Consider the following 18,362-nt stretch of genomic DNA (forward strand, 5'->3'; position numbering starts at 1 on the left):
GGCGAGGACACAGATCTTCCCCTAGAGCCTCCAGAAAGAACCAGCTGTAAGGACACCTTGAGTTTGCCCAAGTGAAACTCATTTTGGACTTTGGAATTCCGGAACTATAAGATAATAAATGTGTATTGTTTTATGGTCAAGGAGTGTGTGATAATTTGTTACAGTAGCAGTAGGGAACTAATACATTAGACAAAGACTATGTCCCAGGAAGCAAGTGGAGATGAAGTTAGGGTGGAAAATAAGTATCTATATTAACACTGAAGTAGAGCCTGAAGATTCCATTTGTGCCTGTAATAAAAAGCAGAAGGAAGAGAATAAATTATCTAAAATACTGGAAAAAAGAGAAGGAGGAATAGAGGTCTCAGAGGACAGCAGCAGAGAACCTGGGGTCTGGGGAGGGACGAAATGGCTATTCATGAGGTTTTTTTTTTTTTTGAGATGGAGTTTCGTTCTTGTTACCCAGGCTGGAGTGCAATGGCGCAATCTCGGCTCACTGCAACCTCCACCTCCTGGGTTCAGGCAATTCTCCTGCCTCAGCCTCCTGAGTAGCTGGGATTACAGGCACGTGCCACCATGCCCAGCTAATTGTTGTATTTTTGGTAGAGACGGGGTTTCACCATGTTGACCAGGATGGTCTCCATCTCTTGACCTCGTGATCCACCCGCCTCGGCCTCCCAAAGTGCTGGGATTACAGGCTTGAGCCACCGCGCCCGGCTATTCATGAGGTTTATAAGCTTTGGTTTTTGTGCAAGAAGTGCCGTAAACTCTGGGAACCATTTGGACAAAGAGGCTATAAAGTGATACGCAGGACTCTGTTCATAGCCCTAGGTGACAGACTGACAGTTGCTTCCCGAAATCCAGGTTCCTCTCCTTCTGAGCCCTTAGTCACCCACTAAGTCACCCAGGTGGGCACTGCATTGCCAGCCTCCTTCAAAGCTGGGTTTAAATCTGTATTAGTCTGCCCAGGTTGCTGTAACAAAATATCACAGGCTGGGAGGCTTAAACAACAGAAACTTATTTCTGTAGTTCTGGAGGCTGGAAGTCCCAGATCAAGGTCTGGCAGCATTCGCTTTCTGATGAGGGCTCTCTTCCTGGCTTGCAGGCAGCCGCCTTCTCACTGTGACCTCACATGGTGGAGATAAAGAGCAAGCTTTCATGAGTGTCTCTTCTTTTTTTTTTTTTTTTTTTGAGACGGAGTTTCGCTCTTGTTACCCAGGCTGGAGTGCAATGGCGCGATCTCGGCTCACCACAACCTCCGCCTCCTGGGTTCAGGCAATTCTCCTGCCTCAGCCTCCTAAGTAGCTGGGATTACAGGCACACGCCACCATGCCCAGCTAATTTTTTGCACCTTTAGTAGAGACGGGGTTTCACTATGTTGACCAGGATGGTCTCGATCTCTCGACCTCGTGATCCACCCGCCTCAGCCTCCCAAAGTGCTGGGATTACAGGCTTGAGCCACCGCGCCCGGCGAGTGTCTCTTCTTATAAGAACACAAATCCTATTGGATCAGAGCCCCACTCTTATGATCTCATTTAACCTTAATTACTTTCTCAGAGGCCCCATTTCCAAATACAGGCACACTGGGGAAAAGGGCTTGAACACATGAATTTGGGGGGAAGCTAAACATGTGGTCCATCACAGGCTCTGACTAGGTTCAGGTCAACAGGACATGAGCAGAGGTGAGATGTAAAACTTGAGGCCCTGCCACCAAACATGACCTCCTTGCTCCAGACACAGGGTGTGTCCCCTTTCACCTTCAACTCGGATGCTGTTCTGCCACGCTCCTTTAACCCCACAATGAAGACCACTTCTGGAGGATGGAGAAGCCACGAGATGAGATGAAAGTTAATAACTGTATGAAAAAGAGCCATCTGGCTGCCTAGACTGCCTAATGGCTGAAAGAGATAAAATAGTATTTGATTTAAGCCGTTGTATTATAGAGTCCTTTATAAAGGCAACCTAGACTATCCTATAACCTGAATAACCAGGCTCTTCCTTTATGCAGCTAACAAAAGTAATTGGCTTCCCAACAGATTATATATATGTGTGTATGTATATAAAAAATATATATAATATAAAATATACACACACACACACATATATACATATATGTGTGTATATATATATATATATATATTTTTTTTTTTTTTTTTTGAGACAGAGTTTTGCTCTAGTTGTCCAGGCTGGAGTGCAATGGCACTATCTCAGCTCACTGCAACCTCTGCCTCCAGGTTCAAGCAGTTCTCCTACCCCAGCCTCCCTAGCAGCTGGGACTACAGGCACGTGTCACCACACCCTGCTAATTTTTGTATTTTTGGTAGAGATGGGGTTTCACCATGTTGACCCAGATGGTCTCAATCTCCTGACCTCGTGATCCGCCCACCTCAGCCTCCCAAAGTGCTGGGATTATAGGCGTGAGCCACCATGCCCAGCCAGATTATATATTTTAAAATAAAAAAAAAGAAATGTATTAAACTTAAATAATAAAGTAGCTACTCCACAGGAGTCAACTCCAGAAGAAAAGAAAACAAATCCTCCCTCAAAACTGAGGAAGGATTGCCGGGTCAGGTGACTCATGCCTGTAATCCCAGCACTTTGGGAGGCTGAGGAGGGCGGACCTCAAGGTCAAGAGATTGATAACATCCTGGCCAACATGGTGAAACCCTGTCTCTACTAAAAATACAAAAATTAACTGGGCATGGTGACACGCGTCTATAGTTCCAGCTACATGGAAGCCTGCAGCAGGAGAATCGCTTGAACCTGGGAGGCAGAGATTGCAATGAGCTGAGATCGTGCCAATGCACTCCAGCCTGGTGACAGAGCAAGACTCCATCTCAAAACAAAACAAAACAAAAAAAGCTGAATCTTATCCTGAGTATGTTCTAGTCCTGAATAGAATGCCTCTTTCTAATTCTAAATTTCTTAACTTTCAAATAATTTTGATTTAGATATTACGTTCTCATTTCAATATTTCTCACAAAATTGTTGTTGTTCTGGGTATCCATGGCTTTTCTTTGCCTCAGACATTGTTGTATATCTGCTTCAGTGTCAGGGAAATTTTTACTCTTCAAAACCCCGTTACTCTTGTTTGCAAGAGTATAGAACCACATGAGTAAAATGATTAATATCAGAAGCCTCACATTTGCTTGTTAAATGAAAACAATTATTCCCATTCGATTTAGGTCTTTACCTTTGACAGCAGTTCTTAGAGAACATTTTTAATAGAAATTTCCTAGCTTCTCTGTTATACAGAACATCTGTGGAATGATCTAACCACTTCTCCTCACACTTTCTGAGGCTCGCCTCCCATGGCTCTGTGCTTAGCAGAAGAATATCCAGGCCAGGCATGGTGGCTCATGCCTGTAATCCCAGGACTTTGGGAGGCTGAAGCGGGTGGATCACTTGAGATCAGGAGTTCAAGACCAGCTTGACTAAAGTGGCAAAACACCATCTCTACTAAAAATACAAAATTTAGCCAGAGGTGGTGATATGTACCTGTACTCCCAGCTACTCAGGAGGCTGAGGCAGGAGAATCTCTTGAACCTGGGAGGCAGAGGTTGCAGTGAGCCAAGATCATGCCACTGCACTCCAGCCTGGGTAACAGAGAGAAACTCTGTTTCAAAAAAAAAAAAAAAAAAAAAGAGAGAAGAAGAAGAATATCCAATTTGCACAAGGTGACCTTATCCCTAGGACACGCCTCCCACTCTGACTACCTCCCTCTGTGGCTTGGCAAATCACCATCACCATCTTAGACTTTTATTTAAGGCGGGGGTTATGTGAGCCTCAGCACCATCTTGTTTTTTCAATTCTTCCTTATATCCACACACCACTAAACTTTCGTCTTTCTTTCACTATTTTGAGTTGGCTTTCTGTCACTTGAAATTGGGTACTAATGCACCTTTTTATGTTAATATAGCTACCTGCCATTAAGGACCATAGAGAATGTCAGATAGCATCTGCTTTCCTTTTTTATTTTTCACTTCAAACACTTTTTTTTTTTTTTTTTTTTTTAAGATGGGGTTTCACCATGTTGGTCAGGCTGGTCTGGAACTCCCGACCTCAGGTGATCCACCCGTCTTGGCCTCCAGAGTGCTTGGATTACAGGCGTGAGCCACCCCGCCCGGCCTCTTTTTTTCTTTTAGTAAAGAGATGAGGCTGGCCTGATCTGTTGGTTCAGACTTATAATCCCAGCACTATGGGAAGCCTAGGTGGGTGGATCACCTGAGGTCAGCCTGGCCAACATGGCAAATCCCTGACTCTACTAAAAATACAAAAATTAGGGCAGGCTCAGTAGCTCATGCCTGTAATCCCTGTGCTTTGGGAGGTCAAGGAGGGCAGATCACCTGAGGTCGGAAGTTCGAGACCAGACTGGCCAACACGGTAAAACCCCATCTCTACTAAAAAGTATAAAACTTAGCCAGGCATGGTGGTGGGCACCTGTAACACCAGCTACTCAGGAGGCTGAGGTAGGAGAATAGCTTGAACCAGGGAGGTAAAGGTTGCAGTGAGCCAAGATCACACCACTGTACTCTAGCCAGGGTGGCAAGAGTGAGACTAAGTCTCAAAAAAAAAATTCAAAAATTAGCTGGGTATGGTGGTGTGTGCCTGTAGTCCCAGCTACTTGGGAGGCTAAGGCAGGAGAATTGCTTGAACTCAGGAGGTGGAGGTTGCAGTGAGCTGAAAGCATTGCACTCCAGCCTGGGCGACAGAGTCTCAAAAAAAAAAGAGGTCTTGCTACATTGCCCAAGAGGGAGTACAGTGCTATTCACAGTACAGTCCCACTATTGATCAGCACGACAGTGTTGACCTTCTCCATTTCCTGCCTTTGCCAGTTCACCCCTCCTGAGGCAACCTGGTTGTCCCCCACTCCTGGGAGATCACCATCCTGCTGTGGAACTCAGTGTGGATGCCTGATTGACACAGCATACTCCAGGCCAGAACTCCTGACCTCAAGAAATCCTCCTGCCCCAGCCTGTAGTACAGCAGAGACTACAGGATGTGCCACAGCACCAGACAGCGTTTGTTTTTTGACATTTAATTGCGTCTCAAGGGGCTTATAGTATTTTACATTTACATAGCTGATTTCCAGAGGATAATCTAAAAAATGCACTTAAATAAGATTTAACAAAGATTTTACACGAGAAATAGCAGTGGTTAAAAAAAAAATACCAGAATCAGACTGCCTGGGACCAAATACCAGCTGTCACATTTACTTGACTGGGTAATTTGTGGAAAATTATATAACTTTCTTGTCCTCAGTTTACTCACTTTACTATAAAATATCTCCATTTTACTATAAAATGGGGATAAAAATAAGATGTATACTAAAAGGTGAGAATTGAATGACATAATGAACACAGCATTGTTAGCATAGTTCCTGGCATCAAGTAAACATTCAATAATTAGTTTCTTCTAGGATACCATCTTCATCACCATAGGTTAGGAAGAGCGCTGGACAACTGCCGTAAGACGATAAAGTGGGGCTCTAATGGAGGCGGGCAGCTTTTCAACGCATGGTTACAAAAGGCAGTTGGACATATGCAAAGAGATGAACAATTATCTGTCTACCTATTTAGCAAGAAGCACTTAGAGACCCAGAGGGGAGATGCAAGCTGGGAAAGGGCAGCTCCCTAAAGCCAAGGAGTGGTTGGAGGTTACCGTAAAATAGCAACCAGCTATAACAAACACTAAAAAGACTCAAAAAAAATTGTTTTGGCAGGGAATTGATCCTTAGGGAACTTGGTGGGTGTGTTTTTCTTTTATAGAGGAAGAGGAAGCCAAATTGGAGGGGTCCAGAAGACAGCTGTTCATACGGACATGTAGACAGCATTTGTCCCTGGGTCTCTGCAGGACACCTCTGCCTGCTGGGTATCCGTAACAATGCAGCCTTTCAACAGGAAAGTCAGACTTCGAAAGCGAAGTTTGCAACAGTAGCAGCAAATAAGAAATTTATAGCTGGACACCAATTATCTAAAAAGTCAGAAATACATGTTTATAAAGATACTTGTCATTATGGCATTTGCATCACACTGCTCACTATTATTGGAGCTTCCTTCAGCTTTTAACTAAGTTCTCCTACTGTTCGTTCCCCATGGAGACAAATATTCTACAATATTTTAACTTTCGGTTCTCCAAGAGCTTCTTCTATTCATGTTTGTCTCACGATCTCCACTTGTGTCATTTTGTGACATACCTCCAGACCTGTCATCAAGAAGCCAAATTTGAGATAAATAACCCGTAAATCTGGCATTGGCTTAGTGGCAAGGACAATATTCAAATTTTAGGAAGAAGATCTTACTAGTTAACAGGATCAGTTGCCTGACAAGGCAATATTCTTTTATCAAAAAGCATTTTACGCCGGGCGCGGTTGGCTCAAGCCTGTAATCCCAGCACTTTGGGAGGCCGAGGCGGGTGGATCACAAGGTCGAGAGTTCGAGACCAACCTGGTCAACATGGTGAAACCCCGTCTCTACTAAAAATACAAAAAATTAGCTGGGCATGGTGGTGCGTGCCTGTAATCCCAGCTCCTCAGGAGGCTGAGGCAGGAGAATTGCCTGAGCCCAGGAGGCGGAGGTTGCGGTGAGCCGAGATTGCGCCATTGCACTCCAGCCTGGGTAACAAGAGCGAAACTCCTTCTCAAAAAAAAAAAAAAAAAAGCATTTTACAGGATCTCATTTAATCTCGAGAAGTAATACCTTGGATATGTGAAGGTCAGAAGACTGAAATTAAAATTGTGGCTCTAGAAATTGTTAGCTATTTGACCATTCGACAGGTCAATTACCTTTTCTGAGGCTCAGTTTCCTTCCTCTGTAAAATGAATATAACTGCATCTTTTGCTAGAAGTAGTAGTCACTGGCTGGGCACAGTGGCTCACGCCTATAATCCTAACACTTTGGGAGGTCTAGGTAGGCAGATTGCCTGAGCTCAGGAGTTCGAGGCCACCCTGGGCAACATGGTGAAGTCCCGTCTCTACTAAAATACAAAAAATTAGTCACTCGTGGTGGTAGGCACCACTAGTCCCAGCTACTTAGGAGGCTGAGGCATGAGAATTGCTTGAACCTGGGAGACAGAGTTGCAGTGAGCCGAGATTGCACCATTGCATTCCAGCCTGAGCGACAAAGCAAGACTGTCTCAAAAAAAAAAGTAGTGGTCACAGCAGTTACTACCTCTAATGACAGTGGTAAGAACAACAGTTACTATGTATTGAATCTTCAAATCGTACTTTACACCCATTGTCTCACTTATTCTGCTTAAATCTCCAACTCCACTTTCACAGTGAGAGATGACTAACTGCACCATGGCCACTGAAGGTGACTAGAGAATCATGCCAACCCGTCTCATTTCAACTCCCACCCACGGTCACTAAGGGGCCTTTAGATTCCCAGGCAATCACACTCCCTACCCTAAACTCTTCACTCTCCCACTGAGCAGTCCCCCATCCATTTAGAGCTCAGCTGCATTTCCCACTATCTGTAACGCCCCGCCCCACCTTTCCCCACTTTTAAATTCCTGGTCTTTCTTCAGGACCCAAGTCAAACATCTCCTCCCCCAGGAAGCCTTCTATGATTGTTCCAGAACTCACCAACCACTTGCTTCCTTGTGGCCCCGACTCTGTAATACAATCTCTGCTGCAACTGTTGTTGATTTTATAGACATGTTTTTCCTATTAAATAAGAAACCCATGCTTCTTCTCAGTTTATTTTGTTTTTCCACTCCCCCACAGTGTCTGAAACTTGACAAATATTTGTTGATTTTGACAATAACATAGTTTGGTCGCAGTTGTGTGTTTGCTATGTTCCAGGCATTATGCTAAGCATGTTTCATATGCTAAGCTCCAAATGGTATAAAAGTCCCAAGGTGGCAGAAAGTAATGTAACCTGCTAAGAATAAACAGTTCTGAGTCGCACGCAACAAAAGCTACCTCTGGCCACCTTAAACAAAGGCAAGTCAATCAGAGGGATAGCACAGCAGGGAGAACGGGGATCACAGAATCGACAGGAACCTGGAGAGCAGGACTTGGTAAACAGGAACTAAGAGAGTCACAGATGCGATGCAACGAATCCGTGGCCAAGGTCACCCACCAAAAACAGTCCAGCTGAAGCAGACTGCAGCGCCCGGAGCTGTCTGACCTTCAAATGTTCGCTGCATCTTTGTTTCAGCTCAAGGCTCAAGGCCTGGAGAACCAGTAACTGATTGGCTGAGCTTATGTTGTGTGCCCCAGGTGGGCGGTGGAGAAGCCTTGACCTTCCCTTCTCTTCCACAGTAGGAGCTGGGAGTGAGAAAGAGGAAAACAAAGTTTCACCCATGGGGAATCCTCCCCCAGACAGAGAAGGGAGTGCTCAGGGAGGAGGATGCTGCTGGCCAGCAAGCAAGACGGCACCTGTCTTCCACAGGTGGACGGGAGGGAAGAGCTCCACGAAGTGGGTGAGATGCCAGCAGTCATTGCAGGATAAGCCTAGTTTTTTTTTTTGTTTTTGTTTTTGTTTTTTTTTTTGAGACGGAGTTTCGCTCTTGTTACCCAGGCTGGAGTGCAATGGCGCGATTTCGGCTCACCGCAACCTCCGCCTCCTGGGTTCAGGCAATTCTCCTGTCTCAGCCTCCTGGTAGCTGGGATTACAGGCATGCGCCACCACGCCCAGCTAATTTTTTGTATTTTTAGTAGAGACAGGGTTTCACTATGTTGACCAGGATGGTCTCGATCTCCTGACCTCGTGATCCACCCGCCTCGGCCTCCCAAAGTGCTGAGATTACAGGCTTGAGCCACCGCGCCCAGCACAGGCCTAGTTTTTAAAGGCACAACAAAACAGAAAAAAGTTGTAGGGAATCACTTTGGCAGGGACATAGAGACAACCCTGGAAATGTTCGGATGGGGCAGAGCTACAGGCAGGCTCTATGGGTTGCAAACCTGGTGGGCCCCCTCCCTGAGGCTGTTGGGCTCTTCTGTCTGGTTTTTTCCTGGCTGTTGGTGGTTTCTCCTCCTCCCCACACTTCTGGACTTGGGTGAAACACCACGCCACACTGTGTATAATCAGGTAACCTAAGTAACAACTGAATGGGATAGATGATGAAACCCAGAAGTGGGGAGCAGTTTACTCCCCACGGGATGAATTTTGGCCAATGAGAAATAGAAGAGGGAGAGAGCCAGGCTGAGGCTCTCTTCCTGTTTCTCGCTACTCTGCACCTCTGCCAGGCCCAGTTTCCCCTAGCAGCCCATTTGGACAAGTCCAGGGTGCAGACATGCCCGCCAAGCCCATGCTGGGTTTCTTCCCGGTGAAGCAGCACCAGGCAGTCACACATCAGTCTAGGTTTCTCCCCATCTCTCCTCCTTCACTCTTCATTTTCCTCTTTGTTGCTATGGATTTGCATATCTCAAATAAAGCGTAAAGCATCAGCATTTTGATCTTTGCTTCAGGATCTGTCTATGGAGATACTGTATTAAGAAAGGACACTTTGGTCGGGCGCAGTGGCTCACGCCTGTAATCCCAGCACTTTGGGAGGCCAAGGTGGGTGGATCATGAGGTCAGGAGTTCAAGACCAGCTTGACCAACATGGCAAAACCCCGTCTCTACTAAAAATACAAAAATTCGCTGGGTGTGGTGGTACATGCCTGTAGTCCCAGCTACTCGGGAGGCTGAGGCAGAAGAATCACTTGAACCCAGGAGGTGGAGGTTGCAGTGAGATGAGATTGTGCCACTGCACTCCAGCTGGGCAATAGAGTGAGACTTTATCTTTAAAGAAAGAAAGAGAGAGAGGGAGGGAGAGAGGGAGGGAGGAGAGAGGGAGGGAAGGAAGGAAGGACCCTTTGTCCAACCTGGCCAAGATGGTGAAACCACATTTCTACTAAAAATACAAAAAAATTAGCCAGTCATGGTGGCACATGCCTGTAGTCCCAGCTATTTGGGAGACTGAGGCAAGAGAATTGCTTGAACCTCGGAGGTGGAGGTTGCAGTGAGCCAAGATTGTGCCACTGCACTCCAGCCTGGGTCAGAGAGTGAGACTATGTCTAAAAAGAAAAAAAAAAAAAGAAAAAAAAAGAAAGGACCCTTTGCATGGAGCAATTAGTGAGAGGTGGGAGATATGCCTGAATCCTGCAGGTAAACCACATGTGTAGGAATAAGCCAGGGTGAGGAATTTGAGCTTTAAGCAGAGTCAATGTAAAATCATTATCATTTTTTTTGAGATGGAGTCTCACTCTATCACCCAGGCTGGAGTGCAGTGGTATGACCTTGGCTCTGCCTCCCAAGTTCAAGTGATTCTCTTGCCTCAGTCTCCCAGGTAGCTGGGATTACAGATGCATGCCGCCACTCCCGGCTAATTTTTGTATTTTTAGTAGAGATTGGGTTTCGCCATGTTGGTCAGGTTGGTCTCAAACTCCTAACCTCAAGAGATCCGCCGGCCTCGGCCTCCCAAAATGCTGGGATTGCAAGTAGGAGCCACCATGTCCGGCCTATTATCAGTTCTTAAGCACAAGAACAAAACGAATTTTTTTTTTTTTTTTTTTTAAGAAAAGGAAAATCTATCTGCTAGCAGTAAACAGAAAGAGTGGAATGAAGAGAAATGGAAGTGGCCATGAGGGTGGAGGTGGGAGACGGAAGAGAAATGTGGCAGTGGGAATGAAGAAGGAGGAAGAGGATGAGATTTCAAAAGACGAAACATGACTTAGTGACTAATTGGATGCAGATGATCAAGGACATTGTGGACTTAAAATTTTCTTTCTGAGAATGAAAAAAAAACAACGGTTGGATGGAAGGTGAACCAATGGGAGAGGAAATCATGAGCTCAGTTTGATTGTTGTCATTTTGATGTTACCAGATAGTCAAATGGCAGTGTTAGAAAAACAGCTGGAAATTCAAGACAGATGGAGGTTGTGGCTGAGGCCAGGGGATCCAGGCTTCTCTGCATGATCTCAAAGTCACTGATGTACAGGAACTGACCAAGTGGAGACTGTGCAGAGAAAGGTCACGGAGAACTGAAGTGAAAGCAAGACAAGAGGGCTCCTAGCAGATGGTGGGAGTCTTCCCCAAAAAGGGGTTCCAGGACTGACCCATTGAAGGTGAGAGCTGGAGTGGGGACATTTGAGGAAGGAGAAAGGACAAAGGAGGAAAGAATGGTCATGATGAGGACACCAGAAAGTTACAGAGAAGATAAGTGACATGCCCTTTGCTGAGCCACTACTATGCCAGTTGCTTAATCCTCATATGCAAGATAAATACGATTCCCATTTCGTTTGTTTGTTTGTTTGTTTGTTTTTGAGACTGAGTTTCGCTCTTGTTACCCAGGCTGGAGTGCAATGGCGCGATCTCGGCTCACCGCAACCTCCGCCTCCTGGGTTCAGGCAATTCTCCTGCCTCAGCCTCCTGAGTAGCTGGGATTACAGGCACGTGCCACCATGCCCAGCTAATTTTTTGTATCTTTAGTAGAGACGGGGTTTCACCATGTTGACCAGGATGGTCTCGATCTCTCGACCTCGTGATCCACCCGCCTCAGCCTCCCAAAGTGCTGGGATTACAGGCTTGAGCCACCGCGCCCAGCTGATTCCCATTTCTTTTAGACGGAGTTTCGCTCTTGTTGCCCAGGCTGGAGTGCAATGGCACAATCTCGGCTCACTGCAACCTATGCCTCCCAGGTACAAGTGATCCTCCTGTCTCAGCCTTCCAAGTAGCTCGAATTACAGGCAGGCACCACCATGTCCAGTTGTTTTTTTTTTTTTTTTTTTTTTCTTTTAATTTAGTAGAGACACAGTTTCACCATGTTAGTCAGGCTGGTCACAAACTTCTGACCTCAGGTGATCCACCTGCTTTGGCCTCCCAAAGTACTGGGATCGCAGGCATGTGCCACCGCACCCAACCATACAATTCCTGTTTTGTGGGTAAAACAACAGAGGTTCACAGAGACTGGCTAACCTGCTTAAGTCTGCAGAGCTAAAAAGTGTACTTTCATTTTTGCTGTGTTTCATAAACCAATCCCCAAACTTAACAATAAACAATCATCTGTTTTCCTCAAGTTGATTCTGTGAATTGCCAGCTAGACAGGCTCAGTTTAATGCTTTTTCTGCTGGCCTTCCTGGGCTGATTCATGCATCTGTAGTCAACTCCAGGCTAAGGGATGAGTGATTTAGGGGGAGCCATAGCCAGGATGCATGGAGCTAAAACATAGGAGGGGTCCTTCCTTGTCAAAGGAAGCTGGTAGATCAAAAATTACAAATTAAAAACAAAATTAGAATGAGAACAAAATATCCGAAATGTCAATAATGGAGAGTAAGTCTTTAGAGTGTGGTAGAGAGCAGTTGCTGACAACACATTATAATGACGATAATTATTAAAGCCAGCAGCTCCCTACCTGTAACATGCCAGAGACTGGGCGCAAGGCTTTTGTGCGTTGTCTCACTGAATCCCTGTGGCAGCCCTAGGAGATAAGATATGCTGATTCGCATTGTTTTTCAGTGAGGAAACAGGCAGGCAATGTCTTAAGTAGCTTAATCAAGATGAATCCAGGCAGAGGGGTGTGGAGTTTGGAATTTGCAAGAAAGGTTTGATTTAGTGATTTTGCTGATATGAAGAAGGAAATTTCTAAAGGTAAGGTGGGCAGGAACTATGAGTCTAAGATGCTAAAGGTCGTAAACATGAATATTGATGTCTCTAAGAATAGTGATGGATAATAAGGTGTAAAATGAAAAACAGAATGCAAACTAAGTCCTGAAATAGCCAATGAAATATAGGATGTGAAAAGTGCTGTACAATACTACAAAAACAGAAAAATTAAAGCACAGCCCGGGAGAGGACATAACATGGGGATGTGCTAGACTATACTGCAGAAACAGACGCGTGCCAAATCTCTGAAGCATAAAACCACAGAGATCTCTTTCTCCATTATTGTGGATTAGCAGTGGCCTCTGTTCACTATTGTAACTCAGAGATCCAAGCTGATGGAAGCTTCGTTTTAACATAGTCTTCCAACTGAGGCAAGCAAAGAAGAAAGTCACACACTGGCTCTTGAAGTTTCTGTTTATATTCCATAGGCCACGGCAAGTCACCTGGTCATACCTAACCTCAAGAAACCGTGAGAGTGGGGTCTTATTATGTGCCTGTAAGTGGAGAAGAACCAGAAATATTAGGAAAATAGTGCCAATGAGGACTGCAGAGAAATTCTTCGTTTTTTTTTTTTTTTTTTTTTTTTTTGAGACGGAGTTTCCCTCTTGTTACCCAGGCTGGAGTGCAATGGCACGATCTCGGCTCACCGCAACCTCCGCCTCCTGGGTTCAGGCAATTCTCCTGCCTCAGCTTCCTAAGTAGCTGGGATTACAGGCACATGCCACCATGCCCAGCTAATTTTTTGTATTTTTAGTAGAGACGGGGTTTCACCATGTTGACCAGGATGGTCTCGATCTCTTGACCTCGTGATCCACCCGCCACGGCCTCCCAAAATGCTGGGATTACAGGCTTGAGCCACCGCGCCCCATGAGAAATTTTTTTTTTTTTTTTTTTTTTTTTTGAGACGGAGTTTCGCTCTTGTTACCCAGGCTGGAGTGCAATGGCGCGATCTCGGCTCACCGCAACCTCCGCCTCCTGGGTTCAGGCAATTCTCCTGCCTCAGCCTCCTGAGTAGCTGGGATTACAGGCACGTGCCACCATACCCAGCTAATTTTTTGTATTTTTAGTAGAGACGGGGTTTCACCATGTTGACCAGGATGGTCTCGATCTCTTGACCTCGTGATCCACCCGCCTCAGCCTCCCAAAGTGCTGGGATTACAGGCTTGAGCCACCACGCCCGGCAACATAAATAATTTCAAGAGTGAATATATTTGTGGATTATCAGCATAATGGACAATACTTTTAGTTACAGGTTTCCAAGACACAGTGCAATTCAAACAGATTCTCATATTAACCTTCTTTAGAGCCCAGGTCACAGCTTTACAGCTTTATTAACTCATGGAGGGCTTTTACAAAGAGAAGAGACTGAGATAAGGAAGCCAGGCTTGTTTGTTTTTTGATTACCTACATTCCTAAAGTATCTAGAACCTAAAGAATCTGAAAGAATGCACCGATTATTTTTCTATTAGGTTGACTTCCTTAAATATCAGATGTTTCAAGTGAGCTGATACCAGGTCTTAGTTAATCTGTGCCTGAATTCCTTAAGTACCAATAATGCATCGCTAGTAGCAAAGCAGAAGTTATGCATAGCTTTATAACTCCTGCATAAAATACTAGGGAGAAGCTGGGACCAGCCTAGGCCCATTGTAATGAGATCCATTGGTGTAAGGCAGACTTCTTACATTTCAGTACAGACGTTAGAGAAGGAAGCAAAACATATGTAGTGGAGAAAAATAAACATTTCAGGAGCTAAGTAGCATATGCCTTTCCTCTCTAAGTTAGGCCAAAAATGACCTCCCTTCAAAGCCAGAGGGACAAGCTAAGCAGCCAAGGACTGAAAATAAAATGACCCATACGGAGCGAAGGAAAAGAGGAGTTAAAAGAAGGTCACATACCACTTGTGTTGGTCACAGCGTCACAGCTTGTTCTGGGGGAGCTTAATCTACTGTTTTTTGGTCGCCTGCTTATTGAGCTGGAGGTTTTGTTTGATGTGTGACTTCTAATTGAATGGCTATTTCTCATTAACATTCTGCACAGTTTTGGCTCAGTAGTTAATTGCTATTCAGGAAAGGTTGGATTTTAATTATGAGATGAAGAGTCTGTCATTTCAGTGAGGGCATTTGTGTTCTCCAAAGCCTGCATGTAGATGACCCAGGGAAGAAGACACTGGTTGTGACCCTACCTTCCTTACAGGTTGATGACAGGCTGTTTTGAGGGAAGATGAGCTCTTTCTCACCCCGGGGAGTGAATCTTGATAAACAGAAGTTGATCAAGGTAATTCTATTCTGTTTGCCAGTGATTGGCTCAGATACAAACTCCTTTTCCTAATCAACATTATTGAGGTATATTCTATGGAGAAGAAAATCGAGCAATTTTAAGTTTACAATTCGGTAAGATTGACAAATGTAAACAATTACAGCCACTTCCATATTCATGATAGAAAACATTTTCCTTACCCTCGAAAAGTTTCCTACTGTCTTTTCTAGTCAGTTTCCAGTCAACTCTTTCTGGAAACCACTGTCCTGCTTTATGTCACTACAAGCTAGCCCCTTCAAATTTTTCACATGCATGGAAATATAAGTGCCTTCGTGGGCCCTGGCTCACTTGCCATCCTGCAGGACGCCTTGGCGATGGGAAATCCAGTTCTCAAAATTGACTCCAGAATAGGTAACTTAACAAAATAATAACAATGGAAGCAACTGGAAACATTATCAAAGAGCTATCATCCCGCAAATCTCCAGGCTCAGATGGTGTTACACATTTTTAAAAGTCCTTCATGAAAAAGAAAGATCTTAAGCAACATGATGGATTCAGAAGCTCATGAAAAGAGGCCACCAATACTAACATCTTCAAAACAAGATATATCACCTTATTTACAAATGTTGGTGAGATGAAGCATTACTTGCATGGCTGCTGCGCAGCCTTCAACACGTACCAATCACATTTCCCAATCAAAAGGTCCCTCTCAACAGCAGCTGTATGGCAAAACCCGATGAGAAGGGATGGATTTCAAAACGTGTATCCTGGAATCCTTCCCCCATTGATGCAGAAGACTACACGGCCACGTGCGGTGGCTCGTGCCTGTAATCCCAGCACTTGAGGAGGTCCAGGCTGGCAGATTACAAGGTCAAGAGATCGAGACCCTCCTGCCCAACATGGTGAAACTCTGTTTCTACTAAAAATACAAAAATAAGCTGGGCATGGTGGCGGGAGCCTGTAGTCCCACTTACTCAGGAGGCTGAGGCAGGAGAATCACTTTAACCTAGAAAGGGAAGGTTGCGGTGAGCCCATGTTGCGCCACTGCAATCCAGCCTGGTGATAGAGCAAGACTCCACCTCAAAAAAAAAAAAAAAAAAAAAAAAAGGCAACTCCACTTGCACTTACATTCGGTCTGTATGAGAATTGAGCCCGCCTTTTCCACAAACACTTCAGTGCTCCAGAGTTTGCAGCCCATGGCGTGGCGGCAGTGCTTGCAGGGACAACAGAAGCAATTTTCGTTCCACTGGAAAGAGTTCAGACATTGCTTTAAAACCACAAGCATCCTGACAAATGTACCAGCACTTATCAGGCTTGCTTTTTTTTTTGAGACAGAGCAAAGCTCTGTCTCAAGGAGCCAGGTGGAGTGCAGTGGCACACTCTCAGCTCACTGCAACCCACCTCCCGGGTTCAAGCAATTCTTCTGCCTCAGCCTCCCAAGTAGCAGGGACTACAGGCACACGCCACCACACCCAGCTAACTTTTGCATTTTAGTAGAGATGGGTTTCACTATGTTGGCCAAGATGGTCTTGATCTCTTGACCTCGTGATCTGCCCACCTCAGCCTCCCAAAATGCTGGGATTACAGGTGTGAGCCACTGCCCCCACTACTTATCAGGCTTTCAAGGTACGGAAATGTCATGGAATTGGAGAACGTTATCGAGGTTTGGTGCCCATTCTTTCTGGAATGGACTCAGCAATATCTTTTTTTCGGCCTTCAAGGTCCCATTAAGGAGCATCTGCCTACCACAACGACTCCTAGTGCTCATTTGGTCAATGGTTTTCTCTGTAGAGGTCTATTGGGTGCCACGTTGGGATGCTTGCTTTTTTCCAATTAAGGTTGTAAAAACATACAGTCTCAGACTGGTGGGGAATTTCAGTCTTTCCTTCCTCAAGATTTTCCAAAACATCTGCCTGGAATTGGATGGAAAACTGATAAATCTTTTCAGAGGTGCCCATCAGAATTACCATCGGTCCCTTATCTCTTGGGTCATAATCGATGCAACTTATGAGTTCTTGTCAAAGGTTATATGAAAAAAAAAATCAGTTAAGTTCCATTTATCAACTGGATAGAACTTCTAAGAAGAATGCAGTTTGGCCTCTTTCTTAATTGGCCAAATATAAGTTGGTGTCATGACTCCAGGCCACAGTGAGCTATGGGCAAAGCTGTTTTCTTTAAGCATTAATAAAACAGAATAAAACCTTCTAATAGAAAAAAAAAGCAATAAATGGAATTATACAGTGTTTGTCTTTATCTTCTTCTCTTTCACTTTACATAATGCTGTTGAGATTCATCCATTCTGATGTGTGAGTCAGTAGTCCATTCTTTTTTATAGCTGAGAAGCTTTCCATTACATAAGTGTACCTCAATTGATTTATCAATTTAGATGACGCACCGTTTTCCTGCATAAACCTGTTATAAACATCAAATGCAAATCTTCGCGTGGAGCTGGATTTCTGAATTGCACTGTAAGTATCTATGAACTCTTTAAGAAGCTGCAAAAGTACTTTCCAAAGTGATACTCCCATCAACAATATAAAATTCCAGATTTCTAGTAGCTTCACATCCTCGTTTACATTTGGTATTTGTTAAAGGTGTTTGTTTGTTTTTGTTTGTTTGTTTTGAGGCAGAGTCTTCCTCTGTCACCCAGACTGGAGTGCAGTGGAGCAGTGGCATGATCTCGGCTCACTGCAACCTTTCCACCTTCCGGGTTCAAGTGATTCTTCTGCCTCAGTCTCCCCAGTAGCTGGGACTACAGGCATGCACTACCATGACCAGTTATTTTTTTTATATTTTTAGTAGAGACAGGGTTTCACCAGTTGGCGAGGCTGGTCTCCAACACCTGACCTCAAATGATCCACCCACCTTGACCTCCCAAAGTGCTGGGATTACAGGCGTGAGTTACAGCGCCTGGCCTATCAGTTTTTTGTTTTTGTTTTTTTTTAAATAGCAACAATTCTAGTAATGGTATCTCATCATAGTTTAATTTGCATTTACCAATGTTAAATTATATGATATGGTCTGATACTGAACATCTTTTCCTGTGCTTATTTGCCATTTGCATGATCTTCTTTGGTGAAGTGTCTGTTCAAGTCTTTTGCTTATTTTCTTTTTAATTCAGTTCTTAGTCTTTCTAAATAAAATATTAAATAGAAAATTAAATAGAAAAGTTCTACATGTATTCTGGATGTAAATTCTTTATCAGGCATGTTTTTCCATTTTCTGCTGGTCTTTTCATTTTCTTAATGGTAGCTTTTTTTTTTTTTTTCTTGAGACGGAATCTTGCTCTGTTGCTCAGACTGGAATGCAGTGGCGGGATCTTTGCTCACTGCAGCCTCAGCCTCCTGGGTTCAAGTGATTGTCGTGCCACAGCCTCCCAAGTAGCTGGGATTACAGGTGCACACCACCATGCCCAGCTATTTTTTTGTATGTTTATTTGAGACAGGGTTTCACCATGTTGCCCAGGCTGGTCTTGAACTCCTGACCTCAGGTGATCCACCTGCCTCATCCCTCAAT

At 44.6% G+C, this 18,362-nt stretch overlaps 1 pseudogene; it reads left to right on the forward strand.

Moving 5' to 3' along the window:
* Positions 1–15,369: 15,369 nt before the first annotated feature.
* LOC101041708 (mitochondrial nicotinamide adenine dinucleotide transporter SLC25A51-like) lies at positions 15,370–16,879 on the forward strand (annotated as a pseudogene).
* Positions 16,880–18,362: the final 1,483 nt, after the last annotated feature.

The sequence above is a fragment of the Saimiri boliviensis genome, chromosome 13, assembly GCF_048565385.1.
Source record: "Saimiri boliviensis isolate mSaiBol1 chromosome 13, mSaiBol1.pri, whole genome shotgun sequence".
NCBI classification, from domain to species: Eukaryota; Metazoa; Chordata; class Mammalia; order Primates; family Cebidae; genus Saimiri; species Saimiri boliviensis.